The 24,103-nt window shown below is 43.1% G+C and overlaps 1 pseudogene across 1 annotated transcript in view; it reads right to left on the bottom strand.

Moving 5' to 3' along the window:
• LOC146036974 (class I histocompatibility antigen, F10 alpha chain-like) overlaps positions 1 to 24,103 on the bottom strand; it is a 67,301-nt pseudogene extending 43,198 nt beyond the window's left edge. Inside the window, exons 1-3 of the transcript XR_014460975.1 lie at positions 24,046 to 24,103; positions 20,857 to 21,117; positions 14,547 to 14,825 (exon numbers count right to left, since the gene is read on the bottom strand). The product of XR_014460975.1 is annotated as a class I histocompatibility antigen, F10 alpha chain-like (transcript). The remainder of the gene's footprint in view (positions 1 to 14,546; positions 14,826 to 20,856; positions 21,118 to 24,045) is intronic.

Raw genomic sequence — 24,103 nt, forward strand, 5'->3', positions numbered from 1 at the left:
TTAACAGGGCTGTTGAGGATATTACATCCCAGCTTAAACATCTCACGCAGCGCGTGACTACAGCAGAAAATCAAATTGGGGCAGTAGCTCACGACATTTCAAACGCTCAGAGAGACATAATCAAACTCTCTAAAGAGAATTACCAGCTTTGGAACAGGGTTGAAGAATTGGAAAATAGGTCGAGAAGAAGTAACATTAGATTGGTGGGACTGCCTGAGTCAGTAAAGGGTCCTGCACTGGCCCATTTCGTCCGCAACACTCTCCCCTCGCTCCTAGGCATTGAAACTCAGTGTCAGGATATGGTAATAGAGAGGGTTCACAGGGTGGGCCCGCCACCAACCCCCAACAGACCACGTCCACGTGTCACCCTGTTCAGTGGCGGATTCAGGGGGGGGGGCACCCGGGCACGTGCCCCCCCTGTCATTCATTTTGTAGCTGAGGACCAGGGCTTTCCAACGAGCCCAGCCCCATGTCTATAGCCCCCCAGGAACCGGAGATATCGCCTGGCAAAGCTGTAACATTTTTTCCCCATAGGATAATATGGGACCCGTCAATTCCGACCCCCACCCGGTTCCGACGGCTGCCAGTTCCCCCCCTGGCATTACAGGAGCTTGAGGTTGATGTCATTCAATTCCAAATCGCTGGGCCTTCAATATGATAACAGGATGGTCCATATCGGTCAATCGGTTCCAGAGGTATAGCGTGTAAATCGATTTTTTTTTTTATTTTTGAAATGTAATTTCATGGCTGTTCATGTTCTTTGAGGGCAGATTACTCTGGAACCAAACGTTCCAGTTTCACTGGACCAAAATCATTCAAAGCCCACTCAAAAGTTCTTCAATATGATACTTGTCTCATGTAAATGGGTCAGTTAGTTCCGAAGATATAGCCGGTTAAATGAGATGATAGAAATCTTCAAATATATCAAGGGTTTTAACATAGTACAGGTGGGAAATTTTCTTCAAAGGAAAACAAGTAATAAAACACGAGGACATGCACTGAAACTGGAGGGAGGTAGGTTCAGGGGAAATGTTAGAAAGAATTACTTCACAGAAAGGGTAGTGGATAAGTGGAATAGCCTCCCATCAGAGGTGGTAGAGGCTAAGACAGTAGAACAATTTAAACATGCTTGGGATAGGCATATGAATATCCTTACAAAGAAATAAGGATTAAAAAGGGTTGAGTTTACCTGAAGGGTAAAAAAGGGGCAGACTAGATGGGCCAAATGGTTCTTATCTGCCGTCAAATTCTATGTTTCTATATAACTGGTTAAAGGGGGGAGGGGTGGTTTTCTCTACCCCTCACACCAGAAAATGTAGGGACTAGGCTGGTGTAAAAGGGGCCAACCTGGGAACGCATTTTCTGGTGTGAAAGGGGTATTATTTCAAATAGCCTGGACCTGCAGTGCTCTGAATACAGCCAGGCTCTGACACTGTCGGTGGCTATCACTTCTGCCTGGCGGCAGCTGTCCCCCATTTACCACAAGCATGTATTCCCCCTTGGCAATGAGCATGTAATCCCACATGGCAACGAACATGGAACCTCTGGCAATGAGCATGAAACCCTTGGCAATGAGCATGTAGATAAGCAGCACTTACTGTATGTAGCATAATTTTTAATAGGCATTATGGTGTTTGGCATAATACATAATGGACATAATGGCGTGTAACTTAACGTGTAATGGACATTATGGTGTAAATCAGTGGTTCCCAAACTGTGTGCCTAGGCACCCTGGGGTGCCTCAGGACACTTGCAGGGGTGCCTTGGGTTGGTGGACCAGGATCAATTCATATTATTTATGGTCAATGTACCAGGCAAAACCAGTGCTTGTGGATGCCAATCCTAATATATATGGACAAACAAAAGCAAATCCCTGTCCCTCACCAGATAACTGTAACATATAAACACAATGCACTTAATTTAATATTTTTTCTCTGAATTTCTCAATAAGAAGCATTTGGCCTAGGGGTGCCTTGGAAATATTTTGATTCTCTAGGGTGCCGTGATTCAAAAAAGTTTGGGAACCACTGGTGTAAATGTTTAATGCGCGCCTTTGGTGGACAATGTCCCTGTTTATGAAGCGTATTGCGAATTTTGTCTTAATCCGTGTGGCATTATGTGAATTTTGGCTCAATCCATATGGCATTTTATGAATTTGGCTCAATCCGTGTGGCATTATGTGAATTTTGACACAATCCATGTGGCATTATGTGAATTTTGGCTCAATCCATTTGGCATTATGTGAATTTTGGCTCAATCCATTTGGCATTTTGTGAATTTTGGCTCAATCCATGTGTTATGTGAATTTTGACACAATCCATGTGGCATTGTTTGAATTTTGGCTCATTCCATTTGGCATCATGTGTAAGGGGCAAGTATAATGGGGTCTAGTATTTTGTAGCATAATGTGTAGAAGTTGTATATGGTGTTGTACACTACACTCAAGGACATGCCCCCTGTTGAGTGGCCACACCCCCTTTTCCAGAGCGCGCCTTCGGCGCGCACACACAACTACATCCTTCACTTTTGTTGCCATGGTGGGCCTGCGTACTTTAAATGCCAGGGCCTATTTTTAATCCCATTGCCACCCTCTCTCTGCCGCTCTCTTAGCATGTACACTGGCACCACTAACACTGGCCCGCCCCCACCTAATCCCTCTTTTATCATGGTGCCCCCCCTGTCATTTTATCCTGGATCCGCCCCTGACCCTGTTCAAATGTCTCAACTACCTTCACAAGACCGAGATATGGGCAGCTTCACGGAAGGTTAAAAATCTGACTTGGGAAGGTCACAAACTTTTTATCTTTCAGGACTTTTCAGCTGAGCTCTCAAAAGCCAGAAAAGCCTTTTCCACTATTTGCTCAGCTTTGGCTTCAGACGGAAGGAAATTTGGGCTGCTATACCCAGCTAAGCTGCGTATCTACGATGGGACATCCTTCAAGGACTTTTCGACCCCCTCAGACGCAGAAGACTACTTGCGTGAACTTCACAGATCTAGGAGAGAAGACATCTCTGACACTACCCCATGATGGGAATTCCTGCCACACCGTGACAATACTAATTTCCAGGTGTATTAGGCAACATGCCTCTAAACTACACCCCTATGTCGTCTCATACTATGTTTACTCTGTTTATACAGACCGCGCCATGTTGGCTGCTGACTGCTGACCATTGATTGTTGAATAATGCCATCCCGGCTGTGCGGCCGCAGACCGCTACTTATAAAAATCCTATTGTTCACCTCAGTCTTATGACTCTCCCCACTAAGCTACATGATTTACGCAAATCATATGGATGAGGTGGTGTTCAAATTTAAAGCTGATTTGATTTAGTTTATATGTGTAAATGTTTAATCTATACCTGTTGACAGTTTACGGCAAAGGACAAATAGCTCCAAAAAGTACTAGCTGATTAGGCAAAACTCCTACTACTCCCATCCCCATTCCGGGGCACATAACTCAAAGATTATATTCACTAATAACTATACTATACTACCCTTCTCCCCCCCCCCCCCTTTTCCCCTCCCCCCTCCTATTACCTTACCACATACCATACCAATATTCCCCCCCACCCCCCCCCCTCCCTCCCATAATATCCCCCCCCCCCTCTCCCCCCCCCACCATCACCCTCCCTCGGCTTAACTACCTGAGGACGGAGGACCGACCACCATGACGCACGGACAGCGTCACAAAAAAAAAAAAAAAAAAAAAAAGGTGTTAGCGGAGGAAGCTGAGCTATAATGCCGGAATAATTATTTTGTTTATGTTATTTAGATTTACTGTTTTTGTAGGAAGTCCTACCAGAGGCAATCTTGCCTCTAGACTCATATTCTTGTCTCTCTTTTCTAACCTATCCCTTCCTTTCCACCCCCCACTTTCCCAAATCCCCTATCCTTACCCAAATCTGGTATTTGGGTACTACCTAACAAAAACTCACTCTCCTGATGTCATATTGGACTTCGGGGGGACTCAAAATGAGGTCTGGTCGGGCTCTCACATAAAAATAAAAACAGAGCTCCCAGCGTGGCTCACACATTTTTACCACTGGTATACCCCATGACTTCTGACCTAAAAATAGGCACATGGAATGTTGGTGGGATCAATTCACCGATGAAAAGACGGAAATTGTTGATTTATTTGAATAAAAGTGAAGTAAATATTGCCTTTCTACAAGAGACTCATCTAGTCCCATCTGAAGTCCCTAAATTGCAAATGTTGGGATGGCAGGTATTAACATCTTCTTCTTACACTTCCAGGGCACGTGGTGTGGTCACTTTGGCTCGAAGGTCTCTCGCTCTGGAGCTGGTACGGACGAAGGTGGACGTGGATGGTAGATATGCAATTGCAGTTGTAAAGCATCTGGGCAGATTATATACCATGGCGAATGTGTATACTCCCCCCCCATATTCTAAACCCTTCTTTCGCACACTCATTTCCGTGTTGACCCCCTTCATGGAAGACAACCTCATCATTGGAGGTGATTTCAATATGGTCTCCACTCCCCTCTTAGACAGGTCCAGTACAAGAAACACCCCCCCCACCCCTGCCAAAAGTTGGCCTAAACCTTCTCATTAAAACGCTAAGAGTAGTCGATACGTGGAGAGCCACCCATCCAACAGATAAAGATTATACTTGCCAGTCAGCAGCCCATGGAACCTTTTCCCGCATTGATTTCATTTTAGTATCCCATTCACTGTTCCCTTTAACCATAGACTCCCATATAAACCCTATAATCATTTCAGACCATGCTTTGGTCACTATTACGCTCCATTTCCCCACAGAACAGGGAGCCTCACGTCTATGGAGATTCCCCTCCCGCTTCTTAAAATCAAAAAAATTCCAGTCCTTCTTGGAGGCAGCATGGGACGATTTCTGCAACACAAACAGGGAACATCAAACCAATAACCCAGTCCTCTTCTGGATGTCCATGAAATCCGTTATAAGAGGGGCGCTGATTTCGTTTACTGCCGCCTCCAATAGGGACTACACAAAAAAGTACCTCCTTCTCCAAAATTCGCTATCGGAACATTTCCTTGAATATAAACATGATCCCTCCCCCTGCAAAAAACAGAAATACACTACGGCCAAAACACAACTTGAACAATATATTTCAGAAATGGGAGATAGACATCTATTTGCAGTAAATTATAAATACCATCGCTTCGGAAATAAGTCAGGCAAACTCCTCACTAGCCTACTGAGAGGAACAATGAAACCAGCAGTAGTTCAACCTCTAAAAACTCCACATGGCTCTCTCACAAAAAGCAATAAGGAAATAGCCCAGATAATGCAACAGTTCTACAAAGAACTATACTCCTCCTCCCTTAAATCTCCTCCAGACACAGCAAATAACAACTCAGAAACACCAAACCCAACCCCACCCCACCTAGATGGGCTTAATATAACTAAGGGTAATACACCCTCGCAAAATTTACATACAGACTCCCACACCCAATCCCCTCTATGGGACTCCATAACTTACCCACAGATCACCCCTGCTATGTCAGAATCCCTATCAACCCCAATATTGCAAGAAGAGATTGAGTCAGCAATTAAACATCTAAAACCCAACAAGGCCCCAGGCCCAGACGGGTACTGCAGTGCATTCTACAAATTCCTCTCACCAAAAATCAGCCCAATACTAACGCAAGTTTTTAATGCTCTTCTCGATTCCACAACACCCCCTCCACATTTCAATTCGGCAGTTCTCAAAATTCTTCCAAAACCAGGGCGGGATCTATCCCTCCCTGGCTCATACAGGCCAATATCGCTCCTTAACTTGGACTATAAAATTTTAGCAAAGCTCATTGCTGACAGGCTCAAACCCATGCTCCCTTCAATCATACACCCGGACCAGACGGGGTTCATCGCTGGTCGTCACTCCTCAGTTAACGTTCGCAAAGTCATAGCCGCCCTTACCCAGACTAAAAATTCCAACAAAGATGCCTCCTCTGCTATCCTTTCTTTGGACGCAGAGAAGGCATTTGACCTAATAGAATGGCCTCACCTGCACAAGACCCTGACGCAATTCGGTTTCCCTAGAACATTCATTCAATTGATTAGCCTCCTATATCACCACCCCCAATCACAAATTTCATGTAATGGCTTCCTCTCAATGCCTTTCGAAATAGAAAAGGGCACTAGACAGGGATGCCCCCTATCGCCCTTATTATTCGCAATAGCTCTTGAGCCATTGGCGCTGGCCTTAAGAGCCTCCACAGTTTACAGAGGAATACAGATTGGGCAGACTGAACTGAAAATCTCATTGTTTGCTGACGATATGTTATTATTTGTGTCTGAACCGGAGTCCTCCATACAAGAAATACTTACCCTTATAGACGAATTCGGAGCAGTGGCGGGATATAAGATTAATATTACTAAATCCGAATTACTACCATTACAATTCTCACAAACACTCCTAACTAACACAATAGCCTCCACCCCCTTTAAAATAACTACCTCCCACTTTAAATACTTAGGCGTCCAGATCTCCGGAGTGATAGATCAATTATATAATTTAAACTACAAACCCACCATAACCAAACTCATCACAAAACTAGAAGGTTGGCAAGATCTCCCACTTTCCCTACTTGGTAGGATCGCAGTAATAAAAACAATCATTTTCCCTAAACTTCTATACGTTATGCAAACTCTCCCGTATTCTATTTCTCCCACAGATGAAAAAAGATTAAGACAGGCAGTTACTAAATTCATATGGCAGGGGAAAAAACCTAAAATAGCTTACAATAAACTCACCATGCAAAAGGCAGATGGTGGCACAAACATGCCAGACTTTTCACTCTACTCCTTGTCTATCCTATCGAGATATGCCGCAGACTGGATCATAGGAAGGAGCACATACACTGACTATGATCTAGAATCAAATATTTTCCATCCCTACTCCCTAAATGCACTCCTACATACAAAGAAAAACCTAATCCCACCAACAGTCCTAAATCATCCTCTGTTTCACGACACCTACTATTCATGGATAAAACTCCACAAAAAGATAGGAGGACAACACACTACCTCGCCCTATGTCACCATATGGGGTAACCCTTCATTCCCGCCTTCTTTGTCCAACAAACTCTTCCTACAGTGGAAGATGAAGGGGCTCGATACTGCAAACCAAGTGTTTGACCCAGGAGGACACATACTGACTTTCGCCTCCCTGCAAACCACATTTCACCTACCAAATTCACAATTCTTTATGTTTCTCCAGATGCGCCATTACATACAATCACTCTCCCTCACACTTCCAATCAACACTAAATCTTCACACATACCATCACTCATACACAAATGGACCAAACTTCCACATAAACTGAAAAATGTCTATGATATACTAATTTCCATGCAGGCGAAGCCCCTCTCTCAGGCACTAACTGATGCCTGGAAAAAGGACATCCCGTCTATACCTTCGCCTGATATATTTCTGTCCAATTTTGCTTCCTCCCTCAAAATATTGGGTTCAGCATACTTGCAAGAAGTTCATGTGAAAACCACTCATAGAGCTTATATGTCCCCATCCGTGCGCGCTCACTTTGATCCCGCAGTTGATGGTGCATGCTCCAGATGCGGGAGATCGAGAGCTGATCTATACCACTGCCTATGGGACTGTCCGAAGATAAGAAGATTCTGGAATAAGGTATACATGTTTATTAACAATCACTTCCGCCTCACCCTACGACCCTCACCTAGTGCCAGTTTATGTCTTGTATTCAATGAATGGGCAGCCCTGCCCTCAGTAAACCCTTTAATTCCATTGTTTATTATGATATTCACAGTGGCAAAGAAACTAATTTTAAAGAACTGGACGGTCAAAACCTCTCCGTCTATGGACCAACTTCATTCCATGTTGCTCCAACAAATTTATTTTGACAAAAAAACCCTCACGCTATCCCAAGGCTCGGCACGTAATTTCCACAAAAAGTGGGATCCATATATCAACTCTCTTGACCCAGAGAATAGAGAAAAAATCACACAAATGTCAGAAATAACAAATTGGACATTTGCCCCTAACCACCCCCAAATCATCCCCTAATCGAGCCAAAGCTCTTGATCTATAAGAACACCCTCATCACGTTGTTAAGAGCCACAACTAAAACCAATCACCCGACCAGGCCCCATGACCCCTCTTGAGGCCCCATGACCCCTCTTGAGGTTCAGCTAAGTTCAAAGCGTTTAAATTTTCCTATCTGTTCAGACCACAGTATTATTATACTAGACATCTCAATAAACAATGAGAAATAGTTGTGTATAAATGTAACCAACCCCTCCTACCCCCCCCCCCCTTTTTACCCTCCCTCCTTTCTCCTTCTATCTTTATTTCTTATTAATAATATATAATTAGAATGTATGTTATTTGATGGACATCATGGAGGGTCTGACCGACGAAGTAGTTATCTTTTGATAGTTTGGCACACAAGCATCGGTCAGAACCATATATTAAACCATATATTAAACCATATATTAAATAAATACTAACTTTGCAATGCTAAGATCAGGGGGGGATACAATGTATCCCACCCAAGCCACAAATATGTCATCCAAAACTATGTCAAGAGTATGTTATGTTTGTCCATTTTGTCCACAACGTTGGAACCTTGTCAAATGTACACATTGTTTATGATGAAAATATTGAAAACAATAAAACAACGTCTATTCAAAAAAAAAAAAGTATACCAAAAAGAGAGACAACAAAGAATTCAAGGGTCTGTTGTCACAAACAATGCCTACCAAAGGATGCCATGTCTGAAAAACAATTGTATATAGTGTAACCTCCCCTGTTTTTATTTTTATCCCAAAAATTGTACATTATCCTTCGTCACCCTGAGTAGATTGTTCGATAAATGTGGCCCCTCATTTATCCATGATCCTGGATTGGCCAAAGAGCAGATGGTTTACTCCCCTTATATGTTTAATTCAAAGATCCAAACATTTCTCTGTTAGGATTATGAATTTCTATGTTTTAGGAAATAATTTTGTACTGTGACAGTTTTGTATTTACTGTCAAAGGGTGGACTGTTAAAGTCGAGTTACACACACGCCATTTTAGGATAGTATGGCTGCCATTTTGGTTCGCAGAGTTGCGCAAATAAAGTATAATACCCGAGTCTGTGTAACGAAGTGGACCATAAGCGCAGCCATACTAATACACATAAATTCATAATGTGCCACTAACACTAAATAAAATATAGTTAATTAAAGGATTAGTGCACTACACATAGTTTAATTAGAAATACACGATTGTTTCTGTACATGTTTGGTATCTTTATGTTCATTGTCCCGTGCGCAGCATTCCGGTTGCAGCCAAATATTCGCAAGTCCTATGGTCTGATAATTACGGACAAAATACCTATTATATGTACTTTTATCATGTGTCCTGTGTGAGACAAAGGAATGCAGTTGTAACCAGTTCCTGTTGCTGTTTACGACCCCCGATGACGATGCCAGCAAACAAAAGGACACCAAAGTACCCTTCCCCCCCTGCACTTCTCCAAGCCAGATGTAATACCTTGCCCAATCACTGAGGACTGGACATTTGAACCCTTGACCAATTGTAAGGGCCTTTGACCCCCCCTTCCTGGACCCTATAAGATAGCCATCCCTGAGCTGGCTCGCTCTCTCTTTGGAACTGCTGATTATCCCCTCACCATTAACCCGGGCTATAGTTCTATTTGAATATAGCGAGCTCCGACCGGACTGCGCTGCGCATATTCCATGACGGTAACATTTGTATTCCTCTTCTGTGTAACGTGGCTGGTTATGAATGTATTCTGTAATTGTTTATCTTTCCCCTAGTAGTATTTGACTTGTATTAGTATTGTTAAGGACATTGTATCACGTGTTATCCTGTATTTCTTCTTTCTGTAACCCCCTTTTGTCCGCTAGGGACTAAATACACTATTTTGGATAATCTATCTCCGCATTTGTTATATCGTGATCTCGTCTATTATTCGCATCTAGCGATAGCGTATATTACGGACATTGTCCTTAAAAGGTATTCGAGAGATTAGAGACTAAGTACTGCGAAGGGATCTCCTATTACTGCAGTGATTCAAGCGTGTACAATACACGGTAAAGGTCCGCTACGCTTTGTTCACACGTAGCTAGGAATAAAGGGTAAGCAGAGTTACGGAATGAGTACGTAAACTGCACATTTCACTTATTGTTCTTTGGCTATATAAATATCAACATTGATACTCTCTGCCCCAGATCCTCTCTCCCATTGTTACACCACTGAGTACAGGACAGTATAATGTAATGAGACACATGAGGATATGACCAGTATAACTGATAGGGATGTATGATGGGTGTAATATAAATGTGATACAGGTATATACAGTGTATATAATGTGTGCTGTCACCTCTCTTCCCCAGATCCTCTCTCCCATTGTTACACCACTGAGTACAGGACAGTATAATGTAATGAGACACATGAGGATATGACCAGTATAACTGATAGGGATGTATGATGGGTGTAATATAAATGTGATACAGGTATATACAGTGTATATAATGTGTGGTGTCACCTCTCTTCCCCAGATCCTCTCTCCCATTGTTACACCACTGAGTACAGGACAGTATAATGTAATGAGACACATGAGGATATGACCAGTATAACTGATAGGGATGTATGATGGGTGTAATATAAATGTGATACAGGTATATACAGTGTATATAATGTGTGGTGTCACCTCTCTTCCCCAGATCCTCTCTCCCATTGTTACACCACTGAGTACAGGACAGTATAATGTAATGAGACACATGAGGAAATGACCAGTATAACTGATAGGGATGTATGATGGGTGTAATATAAATGTGATACAGGTATATACAGTGTATATAATGTGTGGTGTCACCTCTCTTCCCCAGATCCTCTCTCCCATTGTTACACCACTGAGTACAGGACAGTATAATGTAATGAGACACATGAGGATATGACCAGTATAACTGATAGGGATGTATGATGGGGTGTAATATAAATGTGATACAGGTATATACAGTGTATATAATGTGTGGTGTCACCTCTCTTCCCCAGATCCTCTCTCCCATTGTTACACCACTGAGTACAGGACAGTATAATGTAATGAGTCACATGAGGAAATGACCAGTATAACTGATAGGGATGTATGATGGGTGTAATATAAATGTGATACAGGTATATACAGTGTATATAATGTGTGGTGTCACCTCTCTTCTCCAGATCCTCTCTCCCATTGTTACATCACTGAGTACAGGACAGTATAATGTAATGAGACACATGAGGAAATGACCAGTATAACTGATAGGGATGTATGATGGGGTGTAATATAAATGTGATACAGGTATATATAGTGTATATAATGTGTGGTGTCACATCTCTGCCCCAGATCCTCTCTCCCATTGTTACACCACTGAGTACAGGACAGTATAATGTAATGAGACACATGAGGAAATGACCAGTATAACTGATAGGGATGTATGATGGGGTGTAATATAAATGTGATACAGGTATATAGATACAGTGTATATAATGTGTGGTGTCACCTCTCTTCCCCAGATCCTCTCTCCCATTGTTACACCACTGAGTACAGGACAGTATAATGTAATGAGACACATGAGGATATGACCAGTATAACTGATAGGGATGTATGATGGGTGTAATATAAATGTGATACAGGTATATACAGTGTATATAATGTGTGGTGTCACCTCTCTTCCCCAGATCATCTCTCCCATTGTTACACCACTGAGTACAGGACAGTATAATGTAATGAGACACATGAGGAAATGACCAGTATAACGGATAGGGATGTATGATGGGTGTAATATAAATGTGATACAGGTATATAGATACAGTGTATATAATGTGTGGTGTCACCTCTCTTCCCCAGATCCTCTCTCCCATTGTTACATCACTGAGTACAGGACAGTATAATGTAATGAGACACATGAGGTAATGACCAGTATAACTGATAGGGATGTATGATGGGTGTAATATAAATGTGATACAAGTATATAGATACAGTGTATATAATGTGTGGTGTCACCTCTCTTCCCCAGATCCTCTCTCCCATTGTTACACCACTGAGTACAGGACAGTATAATGTAATGAGACACATGAGGAAATGACCAGTATAACTGATAGGGATGTATGACGGGGTGTAATATAAATGTGATACAGGTATAGAGATACAGTGTATATAATGTGTGGTGTCACCTCTCTTCCCCAGATCATCTCTCCCATTGTTACACCACTGAGTACAGGACAGTATAATGTAATGATACACATGAGGATATGACCAGTATAACTGATAGGGATGTATGATGGGGTGTAATATAAATATGATACAGGTATATACAGTGTATATAATGTGTGGTGTCACCTCTCTTCCCCAGATCCTCTCTCCCATTGTTACACCACTGAGTACAGGACAGTATAATGTAATGAGACACATGAGTAAATGACCAGTATAACTGATAGGGATGTATGATGGGTGTAATATAAATGTGATACAGGTATATAGATACAGTGTATATAATGTGCGGTGTCACCTCTCTTCTCCAGATCCTCTCTCCCATTGTTACACCACTGAGTACAGGACAGTATAATGTAATGAGACACATGAGGAAATGACCAGTATAACTGATAGGGATGTATGATGGGTGTAATATAAATGTGATACAGGTATATACAGTGTATATAATGTGTGGTGTCACCTCTCTTCCCCAGATCCTCTCTCCCATTGTTACACCACTGAGTACAGGACAGTATAATGTAATGAGACACATGAGGATATGACCAGTATAACTGATAGGGATGTATGATGGGTGTAATATAAATGTGATACCGGTATATAGATACAGTGTATATAATGTGCGGTGTTACCTCTCTTCCCCAGATCCTCTCTCCCATTGTTACACCACTGAGTACAGGACAGTATAATGTAATGAGACACATGAGGAAATGACCAGTATAACTGATAGGGATGTATGATGGGTGTAATATAAATGTGATACAGGTATATAGATACAGTGTATATATTGTGCGGTGTTACCTCTCTTCCCCAGATCCTCTCTCCCATTGTTACACCACTGAGTACAGGACAGTATAATGTAATGAGACACATGAGGATATGACCAGTATAACTGATAGGGATGTATGATGGGTGTAATATAAATGTGATACAGGTATATAGATACAGTGTATATAATGTGCGGTGTTACCTCTCTTCCCCAGATCCTCTCTCCCATTGTTACACCACTGAGTACAGGACAGTATAATGTAATGAGACACATGAGGAAATGACCAGTATAACTGATAGGGATGTATGATGGGTGTAATATAAATGTGATACTGGTATATACAGTGTATATAATGTGTGGTGTCACCTCTCTTCCCCAGATCCTCTCTCCCATTGTTACACCACTGAGTACAGGACAGTATAATGTAATGAGACACATGAGGATATGACCAGTATAACTGATAGGGATGTATGATGAGGTGTAATATAAATGTGATACAGGTATATAGATTCAGTGTATATAATGTGTGGTGTCACCTCTCTTCCCCAGATCCTCTCTCCCATTGTTACACCACTGAGTACAGGACAGTATAATGTAATGAGACACATGAGGATATGACCAGTATAACTGATAGGGATGTATGATGGGTGTAATATAAATGTGATACAGGTATATACAGTGTATATAATGTGTGGTGTCACCTCTCTTCCCCAGATCCTCTCTCCCATTGTTACACCACTGAGTACAGGACAGTATAATGTAATGAGACACATGAGGATATGACCAGTATAACTGATAGGGATGTATGATGGGTGTAATATAAATGTGATCCAGGTATATAGATAGTGTATATAATGTGTGGTGTCACCTCTCTTCCCCAGATCCTCTCTCCCATTGTTACACCACTGAGTACAGGACAGTATAATGTAATGAGACACATGAGGATATGACCAGTATAACTGATAGGGATGTATGATGGGTGTAATATAAATGTGATACAGGTATATAGATACAGTGTATATAATGTGTGGTGTCACCTCTCTTCCCCAGATCCTCTCTCCCATTGTTACACCACTGAGTACAGGACAGTATAATGTAATGAGACACATGAGGATATGACCAGTATAACTGATAGGGATGTATGATGGGTGTAATATAAATGTGATACAGGTATATACAGTGTATATAATGTGTGGTGTCACCTCTCTTTCCCAGATCCTCTCTCCCATTGTTACACCACTGAGTACAGGACAGTATAATGTAATGAGACACATGAGGAAATGACCAGTATAACTGATAGGGATGTATGATGGGTGTAATATAAATGTGATACAGGTATATACAGTGTATATAATGTGTGGTGTCACCTCTCTTCCCCAGATCCTCTCTCCCATTGTTACACCACTGAGTACAGGACAGTATAATGTAATGAGACACATGAGGAAATGACCAGTATAACTGATAGGGATGTATGATGGGTGTAATATAAATGTGATACAGGTATATAGATACAGTGTATATAATGTGTGGTGTCACCTCTCTTCTCCAGATCCTCTCTCCCATAGGTGATGTATTCTTTAAGCCATTTGACACAGATATTCTCCAGGTAATTCTTGTGCATCTCCGCCACTCTTTCATCTGGACCATTTCATGTCTGGGTACTGATCTGAGCCTCGTGCATGGTGGGGATATAGATCCATCTCTCTGTGTCCAGGTGAATGAAGTCTCTCCCGTCAAATCCGATCTGATAAAACACTGCAATGTCGCCGTCATCTTTCAGCTCACAGCCGTACATCACTTGGACAAAATGGAAACCTGCACACAGCATAGGAATATGTTACATAGGAGCTGAGTGCATGATATCATGATATCTGACTAACGTGGTGAATTATCTGGTATCTGCCAAGTCTAAATGCCAGTACTCACTACTTATTCTTCTAGATCTTTCTGCTGCATTTGACACTATGGATCACATTCTTCTACAAACACTACACTCCCTTGGTCTTAATGATACAGCCCTTTCCTGGTTCACATCTTACCTATCTGATCGCTCTTTCACTGTTCGCTTCTCTGACTCTACTTCCTCTTCACTACATCTGTCAGTCGGAGTTCCGCAAGGCTCAGTCTTAAGTCCTCTGCTTTTCTCAATCTATACCTCCTTGCTTGGCAAACTAATCAGCTCCTTCGGATTTCAGTATCACTTATATGCGGATGATACTCAAATCTATCTATCAACCCCAGAGTTGTCACCAGTGGTTTTGGGCTGAGTCTCTGAATGTCTCTCTGCCATCTCATCTTGGATGTCTTGTCGCCAACTCAAACTCAATATTTCCAAAACAGAATTACTTATATTCCCGCCATCTAAGAACAGTTATCATTCTGACATCTCGATCGCTGTTGACAACTCGACAATCTACCCTACCCCACAAGCTCGTTGCTTAGGGGTCATCCTCAACGCTGAACTGTCCTTTCTTCCCCACATTCAATCTGTCTCCAAATCCTGTTACATGCATCTACAAAACATATCCAAAATATGACCGTATCTCACACAAGACACTACCAAATCTCTTATCCATGCACTCATTATATCCCGCATTGATTATTGCAATAGGTTCCTAACTGGTCCCAAGAACAAACTCTCACCACTGCAATCCATTCTAAATGCTGCTGCTAGGCTGATCTTCCTTGCAGGACACTCATCGTCTGCTGATCCGCTCTGCCAGTCCCTCCATTGGTTACCTGTATCTTACCGTATTCAATATAAAACACTTCTACTCGCATATAAAGCTATTAACCATACTACACCAGCTTATATCTCTGCACTTATCTCAAAATATCTCCCATATCGACCACTACGCTCTGCACAAGATCTGCGTCTCTCATCTGAGCGGATCACTAGCTCCCATTCACTATTACAGGACTTTCATCGGGCTGCTCCCATCCTATGGACTTTCATTGGGCTGCTCCCACCCTTCCACGCGCAGTAAGACTCTCCACTAGCCTCCAAACTTTCAAGTGTTCCCTGAAAACTCACCTCTTCAGGCAAGCCTATCATAGTTAAGTTCTACATGCATAACCCTCTGAGGCACATATGTATTATATAGCTTCCCTTCTGAACTCGTAACTTGGTGGGACTGCTATGCTATTACTGGTGCCTGTCCTTGTGTTTCCCTCCTATATCCCTATAGATTGTAAGCTTGCAGCAGGGCCCTCCTACCTCCATGTCTGTCTGTTGTTACCCAGTTTGTTTTATCACTGTTTACTATTGTAAAGCGCAACGGAATCTGCTGCGCTATATAAGAAACTGTAAATAAATAAATAATAAATAAAATATCATGGGTGCAACAGTGTGAGACAGCATGCGTGTTACAGGCTAAAGCAGAACTATAGCGCATTTAAGGGGTAATTCATATATGGCTACTAATGTGAGAATATGCAGAGGTCTGTGAGTCAAAATTGAGCTGCCTGCACAGTCTATTTTTTATTGCGATACTGACCCCGCATCGCCATTGCAAGCTGTGTATACATGTGGAATATGTATGGAATAGGTTTTCTACCAATATGTACTATATAGTCCAGGGGTGGCCAAACCTGTCCTCTACCAACAGTTCATGTTCCTCAGGCAACCTGTGGATCTATAGTAGGAATGACTGCAGCAGGTTTGATAATGTGACAGTTAGTAATGACTGCAGCTGTGCACCAGCTAGGGGATCTGGGGAATGTGACAGTCAGTAATGACTACAGTTGTGCACCAGCTAGGTGATCTGGGAATGTAACAGTTAGTAATGACTGATCCTGTGCACCAACTAGGTGATGTGGGAAATGTGACAGTTAGTACAAGACTACAGCTGTGCACCGGCTAGGTGATCTGGGACATGTGACAGTTAGTAATGACTACAGCTGTGCACCAGCTAGGGGATTTGGGAAATGTGACAGTTAGTAATGACTACAGCTGTGCACCAGCTAGGTGATCTGGGAAATGTGACAGTTAGTAGTGACTACAGCTGTGCACCAGCTAGGGGATCTGGGGAATGTGACAGTCAGTAATGACTACAGCTGTGCACCAGCTAGGGAGTCTGGGAAATGTGACAGTTAGTAATGACTACAGCTGTGCACCAGCTAGGTGATCTGCGGAATGTGACAGTCAGTAATCACTACAGCTGTGCACCAGCTAGGGAGTCTGGGAAATGTGACAGTTAATAATGACTGATCCTGTACACCAGCTAGTTGATGTTGGGAATGTGACAGTTAGTAATGACTACAGCTGTGCACCAGCTAGGTGGTCTGGGAAACATGACATTTAAAACATACCCTCCAACATGACCCTATCCTTTTGGTACAAAATGCTCTCTTCCTGGACTTCCCTCTTAATTTATGATTGCCGTCACCTGTGTTGAACTAGTTCATTTATAAGAAAGGTGTGTCGACACAGGTGATTTCAATTATAAAAGTCAGAAGGAAATCCAGGAACAGAGCATTTTGTACCTAATGGAATGGGTCATGTTGGAGAGTATGTTAATAATGACTATACCTGTGCACTAGCTAGGTGGTCTAGAAAATGTGGACTGTTGGTAGATCACAGATATCAGTTTGGTCATCCCTGATTTAGATGATACAATGCAGAAACCACAAGGTAAATATATCAGGGTTGCCTACATGACCCTCTCCATGAGGGAGAACATGCACTGTCCTGGCCTTCCCTGGTAATGTATGGTTGCCATCACCTGTGTGGAGCTAGGTAAATGATAAGAAAGGTGTCACCACAGGTGCTGGCAATCATACATTACCAGGGAAGCCCAGGAACAGAGCAATTTCTCCCTGAAGACGAGGGTCAGGTAGGCAACCCTGAAAAATGTTGAAATTGACAGCAGGGTACATACGTGAGCATGGCCTAGGAATGTGGGGAATTGTGAGCCATGAAGCTGTCCTGAGCGTGCCATAGGGGGTGCCATTTTTACACCAGAGGGGCAAAGGGGGTGTGGGTAGGGCGCCTACTTCCTACCGTACTTGATTAGGAAGCGCGTCCCTTCTCCCAGGCTAGCGCCATCTTCCCAGTGATATTGGGAGGATAATGCTGGTTACTAGAAAGAAAGACTATGATGCTTGCTTTCAATGTACAGTGCCATCTTCCCGAATATATCACTGGAAAGATGGCGCTGGCCACCAGCATATTTCAGAGAAGGGGGCAGCAGACCCAGGCTGACACCAGGCCCCCCTCAGCAGCCGGATAAACCAATAGGCTGATTAGACTGCAGCCTAGGTCTCTAGGACCGGGGGATGCCCTGCAGGTGACAGGCCTAGTTTGTTAGCTATCACCCGTCCCGATGTGCTGTGATGACTGCCAGATGGCTGTGCCAATGTAACTTACTGATGAAACCATTATGCATACCTCCCAACATGACCGTCTCCAGGAGGGACACAACCAGCTGTATACTCTGCTTACATGCACATGGGCAGTAAGACTGGTGAGTCCCTGAGCACCAATACATCTGTGTTTAACAAATACAAACATGCGGTGCCTGATGCACACTCTGTAATATTAAGCTCTGCTATCTCATATAGTTTTGTCTCCCTGTATTGTTCCTTTGTATGGCGCTGTGAAACATTTGTGGTGCCTTATAAATAAAATAACAATAATAATAATATTGGGGTTTATTCTAGTTCATTCTTTCTGACAAAATCCTTCTTAGATGGACAAAACCATGTGCAATGCAGGGGGGCAGATGTAACATGTGCAGAGAGAATAAGATTTGGGTGAGTTATTTTGTTTCTGTGCAGGGAAAATACTGACTGCTTTATTTTTACACTGCAATATAGATCTCACTTTGAAGTAAAACCCCACCCAAATCTAATTCTCTCTGCACATGTTACATCTGCCCCCCTGCAGTGCACATGGTTTTGTCCATCTAAGAAGGATTTTGTCAGAAAGAATGGACTAGAATAACCCCCATAGAGCAATAAATTGAGGTTCTTGGAATATTTATTGGCCAGGAAATACTAGCCCACCAACTGCGTCAAGGTAACCTCATCAAGTTTGAACCTAGGGTGCAGCACCCCAAAAAAGCCTGCTAAAGCCAGTGACCTCAGGGCAGCACACAAGTGAATTAATAAGGTATTAGTGAGTTAATAAGAAAGAAGCAATAGCTAGGGCAGTGGTTCCCAACCCTGGTCCTCAAGGACGTTTTCCAGGTCTCCTCACAGAATCACAAGTGACATAATTAGCTCCACCTGTGAGCTTTTGAAATGTGCCTGAATAATCAGTGCACCTGTGTTTAGCAGCATTACAAGGGGAGCTACATGTGTATTAGCCTAGGGAACCTGGAACCTTTAATCAGGCCCTGTATGTGTGTATATATAGAGTGTAGTGTTTTATGTGTATATACAGTGTAGTGTGTTACAGTATGTTTATACATACACTGTAGTATGGTATGTGTGCCATGTGTCTAATATATATATATATATATATATCGAAAGTGTGTGTGTGTGGGGGGGTTGTGATCCTTTTTCTGCGCTGGTTTGTGAGCTGCACTTCTACCGTACCTAGCTGTTAATATAGGTACCAGGTGGGAAAGATGGAAGGAAGAAGAGATAGATGTGCGCTCTGTCTATTTCACCACTTTTGTACATTAATGATCATACATTGGTACATAAAATTTGTATTTATTCTAGTTTTCTTTATAATGAAAAAATATCAATACAAATGAGTTTGTACAGGATTCGATACAGATTACAGATTCAGATACAATTTTGTTCAAGTGAATGACAACAGATCCAACTGAATGGTGAAAAATATATATATATGCCGTGAGTGATATGGTTTAACATCTATACATTTGTATGTTTTTAAGTCCCTCTCGAAGGGACTTAAAAACACTAGGTCACTATTCTGCACCTTGAAAACGGGGTTATACCCCCGAAATGTCGCTACTTGTATGCACTTTAAAATGTTTTCATAAAGAACACCTTTTTATCCAGCCTGCGAGTGCCACCATTTCCTTTACCTGTTTATACATTGTGCCATTGGGAGGCACCGCAGCAGACGCCGCTCAAGGACCGAGTGCCAGTCTGCACCCCGGATATATACAGATGGGGCTGGCTTTATCTTTGCAGGGCTGGCGTTTCTAACGCCAGCCCCGCCATCACGCCAGCCCTGCCAGGGGGCGCGCATGCACGAGACACTCGCATGCCCCCTGGGCAACGGAGCCTGCCTCGGGTTCCCGCCACCTCCCCTGCCGTCGCCGCCCGTTGACCTCGCTGCCCCGAGTGCCCCCCTAACCCTGCCCGTCTCCCTGAAGCGGAGACGGACAGAGACACGCAGCGTCCCCGCCGAGAGACTGGGACGCGCGTGCGTGTAAGACGCACGCGCATCCCAGTACAGTGCAGCCCCTGCCGCCGGCGCTCGTCAGCGGGGAGGGTCTGGCGAGCCCCGGCCAAGGATGGCAGGGGCTCCATCTGTATGTGTAGAGTGGTACATGTGCCATGTGTATATATACAGTGTAGTGTGGTATGTGTGCCATGTGTGTGTATATATACAGTGTAGTGTGGTATGTGTGCCATGTGTATATATACAGTGTAGTGTGGTATGTGTATATACAATGTAGTGTGTTATGTGTATATATACAGTGTAGTGTGGTATGTGTGCCATGTGTATATATACCATGTAGTGTGCCATGTGTATATACAGTGTAGTGTGGTATGTGTATATACAATGTAGGGTGTTATGCGTATATACAGTATAGTGTGGTATGTGTGCCATGTGTATATATACCATGTAGTGTGGTATGTGTATACACAGTGTAGTGTGGTATGTATGCCATGTGAATATATACAGTGTAGTGTGTCTCACCTGCAGTCTGATTGAAGCGGGTCATCGCTGTCCTCACTCTACGTTTGTAGGCTGCCTCTGTGGCTTTGGCAATCTGCATCTGCCGCTCCCAATACCCTGGTCCCTCCTTAGCCATCCACAGGGCCACACCATGGAAGAGACGAGAGTCGCTGTTATAATTTACTATCTGCTGATCATTCACATATCCGACTATAGAGAACTCCGGTAGACCAGATCCATTCCTTGACACCCCCGTCAGATAATAGTGCAGTGTGTGACTGTCTGAGAGAGGCACAGAGACTGTTATATATCACATATTATACACAGGACACAGACCACAGTCATGTCATAATCTTACAGCAGAATACAAATAACATTAGGTAATATATACAGTACTAGTATTGTGTCGACTTGGTTGCTATGGGCAACATCCTCACTCCACAAAACCATGCACTTTATATACAGTTGTGCTCACAAGTTTATATACCCTAGCAGAATTTGTGATTTTCTGGCCATTTGTCAGAGAATATGAATGATAACTCACAAGCCATTTATTGTCAAACAACTGTGTTTACTCTTTTTAAATCATAATGACAACAGAAACTACCCAAATGACCCTGATCAAAAGTTTACATACCCTGGAGATTTTGGCGTGATAACATGCACACAAGTTGACACAAACGGCTACTAAAGGTAACCATCCACACCTGTGATCTGTTTCTTGTAATCAGTGGGTGTGTGTGTGTGTGTGTGTGTGTGTGTGTGTGTGTGTGTGTGTGTGTGTGTGTGTGTGTGTGTGTGTGTGTGTGAGTTTCTGGTCTCCTGAAAAACCCTTGCATCTTTCATCCAGTGCTGCACTGACGTGTCTGGAGTCTGAGTCATAGAGAAAGCAAAACATTTGTCAAAGGATCTGCGGGAAAAGGTATTTGAACTGTATAAAACAGGAAAGGGATATAAAAAGATATCCAAGCAATTGAGAATCCCAATCAGCATTGTTCAAACTCTAATTAAGAAGTGGAAAATGAGGGATTCTGTGGAAACCAAATCACGGTCAGGTAGGCAAACAAAAATTTCAGCCACAACTGCCAGGAAAATTGTTCGGATGCAAAGAAAAAACCACAAATAACTTCAGCTGAAATACAGGACTCTCTGAAAAAAAGTGGTGTGGTTGTGCCAAGATGCACAATAAGGAGGCATTTGAACAAAAATGGGCTACATGGTCGAGTCGCCAGAAGAAAGCCATTACTACGCAAATGCCACAAAGCATCCTGCTTACAATACTCCAAACAGCACAGAGACAAACCTCAAAATTTCTGGAACAAAGTCATTTGGAGTGATGAGACCAAAATTGAACTTTCTGGCCACAACCATAAACATTACATTTGGAGAGGAGTCAACAAGGCCTATAATGAAAGGTACACCATTCCTACTGTGAAACACAGAGGTGGATCGCTGATGTTTTGGGGATGTGTGAGCTACAAAGGCACTGGAAACTTGGTCAAAATTGATGGCAAGATGAATGCAGCATGTTATCAGAAAATACTGGAGGAATATTTGCACTCATCAGTCCGGAAGATGCGCATGGGACGTTCCAACATGATAATGATCCAAAACACAAGGCCAAGTCGACCGGTCATTGGCTACAGCAGAATAAAGTGAAGGTTCTGGAGTGGTCATCTCAGTTTCCTGACCTCAATATCATTGAGCCACTCTGGGGAGATCTCAAACGTGCAGTTCATGCAAGACAGCCCAAGAATTTACAGGAACTGGAGGCTTTTTGCCAAGAAGAATGGGCAGCTTTACCATCTGAGAAAATAAAGAGCCTCATCCACAACTACCACAATAGACTTCAAGCTGTCATTGATGTTAAAGGGGGCAATACACGGTATTAAGAACTGGGGTGTGAAACTTTTGATCAGGGTCATTTGGGTAGTTTCTGTTTTCATTATGATTTAAAAAGAGTAAACACAGTTTGACAATAAATGGCGTCACCCAACCACTAACCATGAGTGACAGAAAAGTTTGTGAGTTATCATTCATATTCTCTGACAAATGGCCGGAAAATCACAAATTCTGCTAGGGTATGTAAACTTATGAGCACAACTGTATACCCCAATGTTACTCAAAGTCTTCCCATTGCTGTCTCTCAGAGGTATAGCGACCCTGGCCTGGCTTGGCCTATGGCTTCTCACCTGGTTCCTTGCAGGCAACCTACAGGCTCTGACCAACTCACATCCAAGGTTCCCCGGCCTGGCTTATTGTCAGCAACATGTCGGTCCTAGAGTTTGGTGCCCTTCTCATATGTTTAGGCTGTGGTCTCCTGACCTCAGAAGCTTCCAAACATAGGCCCCGATTCAGTAGCACTTGGAACCGAGAAAATTCGGACCCATTTAGACGTTTGGGGGTCTGCGCATGTGAAGACCCAAGCAACAAACGGCTTTGGTGAGTTACACACGTGCAGGGCCATTTGTTGTGGGAAGGGTGAGTGGCGGGGGCAGTGATGGCGCTGGACCAAGGCAATGCCCATCATTTATGGGCAACCCCATGAAAACAGGTGGGCCGATGCCTGCCGGGGGCGAGGAAGGCAGCCGCCACCTCGTCTTCATCGTAGTGCTCATAAATAAAAGTCCATTATCACTGACATTTATTTGCAAAGGCAGGAGAAATCATCCAAGCCCACTGAAGCACAGGGAGGGATTTCACTATAGTGGTGTGGCATCTACCTGAACGCTGGCTGTGCGATCAGGTCTGAATTACCCCATAGTAATGATGGGTGTTTGCTCAGTTGGTGCTCTAGGCCGGCACGGTACTTAATAAGATATTCTTATACCCAAGCGGCTTTATATTGGCCAGTGGTGGCCCCCTTACCTAAGGAAGGGTAGGGAAGTATGGGGTAGGACTGCCATAATATCCTTCTATCAGGACACAAATAAATGACACAGATTCTGTGGTTGATTTAAACCAGATGAAACGCAGGTTTGCATTTAACCAGCCACAGAACCTGTGTAATTTATATGTGTCCTGATAAAAGGGATATTATTGCAATCCTACCCCATACTTACCTAACCTCCCAGAACGGCCGGGAGGGTCCAGAAAATTGGTGTTAGCCTCCCGCATTTAGCTGGGCTCCAGCATCAGCCCCTGCACCCCCTCCCTCTGTCGGTCAAATACAGGCATCCGCGGCTCTATGGGGTACACCCTGATACTCACCACAGTACACCCCTGACACCCCGAGAATAAGCAGGAAGTAGGGGTACATCTGCAACAT

The sequence above is a fragment of the Crinia signifera genome, chromosome 9 (genome assembly GCF_055691185.1).
Source record: "Crinia signifera chromosome 9, ASM5569118v1, whole genome shotgun sequence".
NCBI classification, from domain to species: domain Eukaryota; kingdom Metazoa; phylum Chordata; class Amphibia; order Anura; family Myobatrachidae; genus Crinia; species Crinia signifera.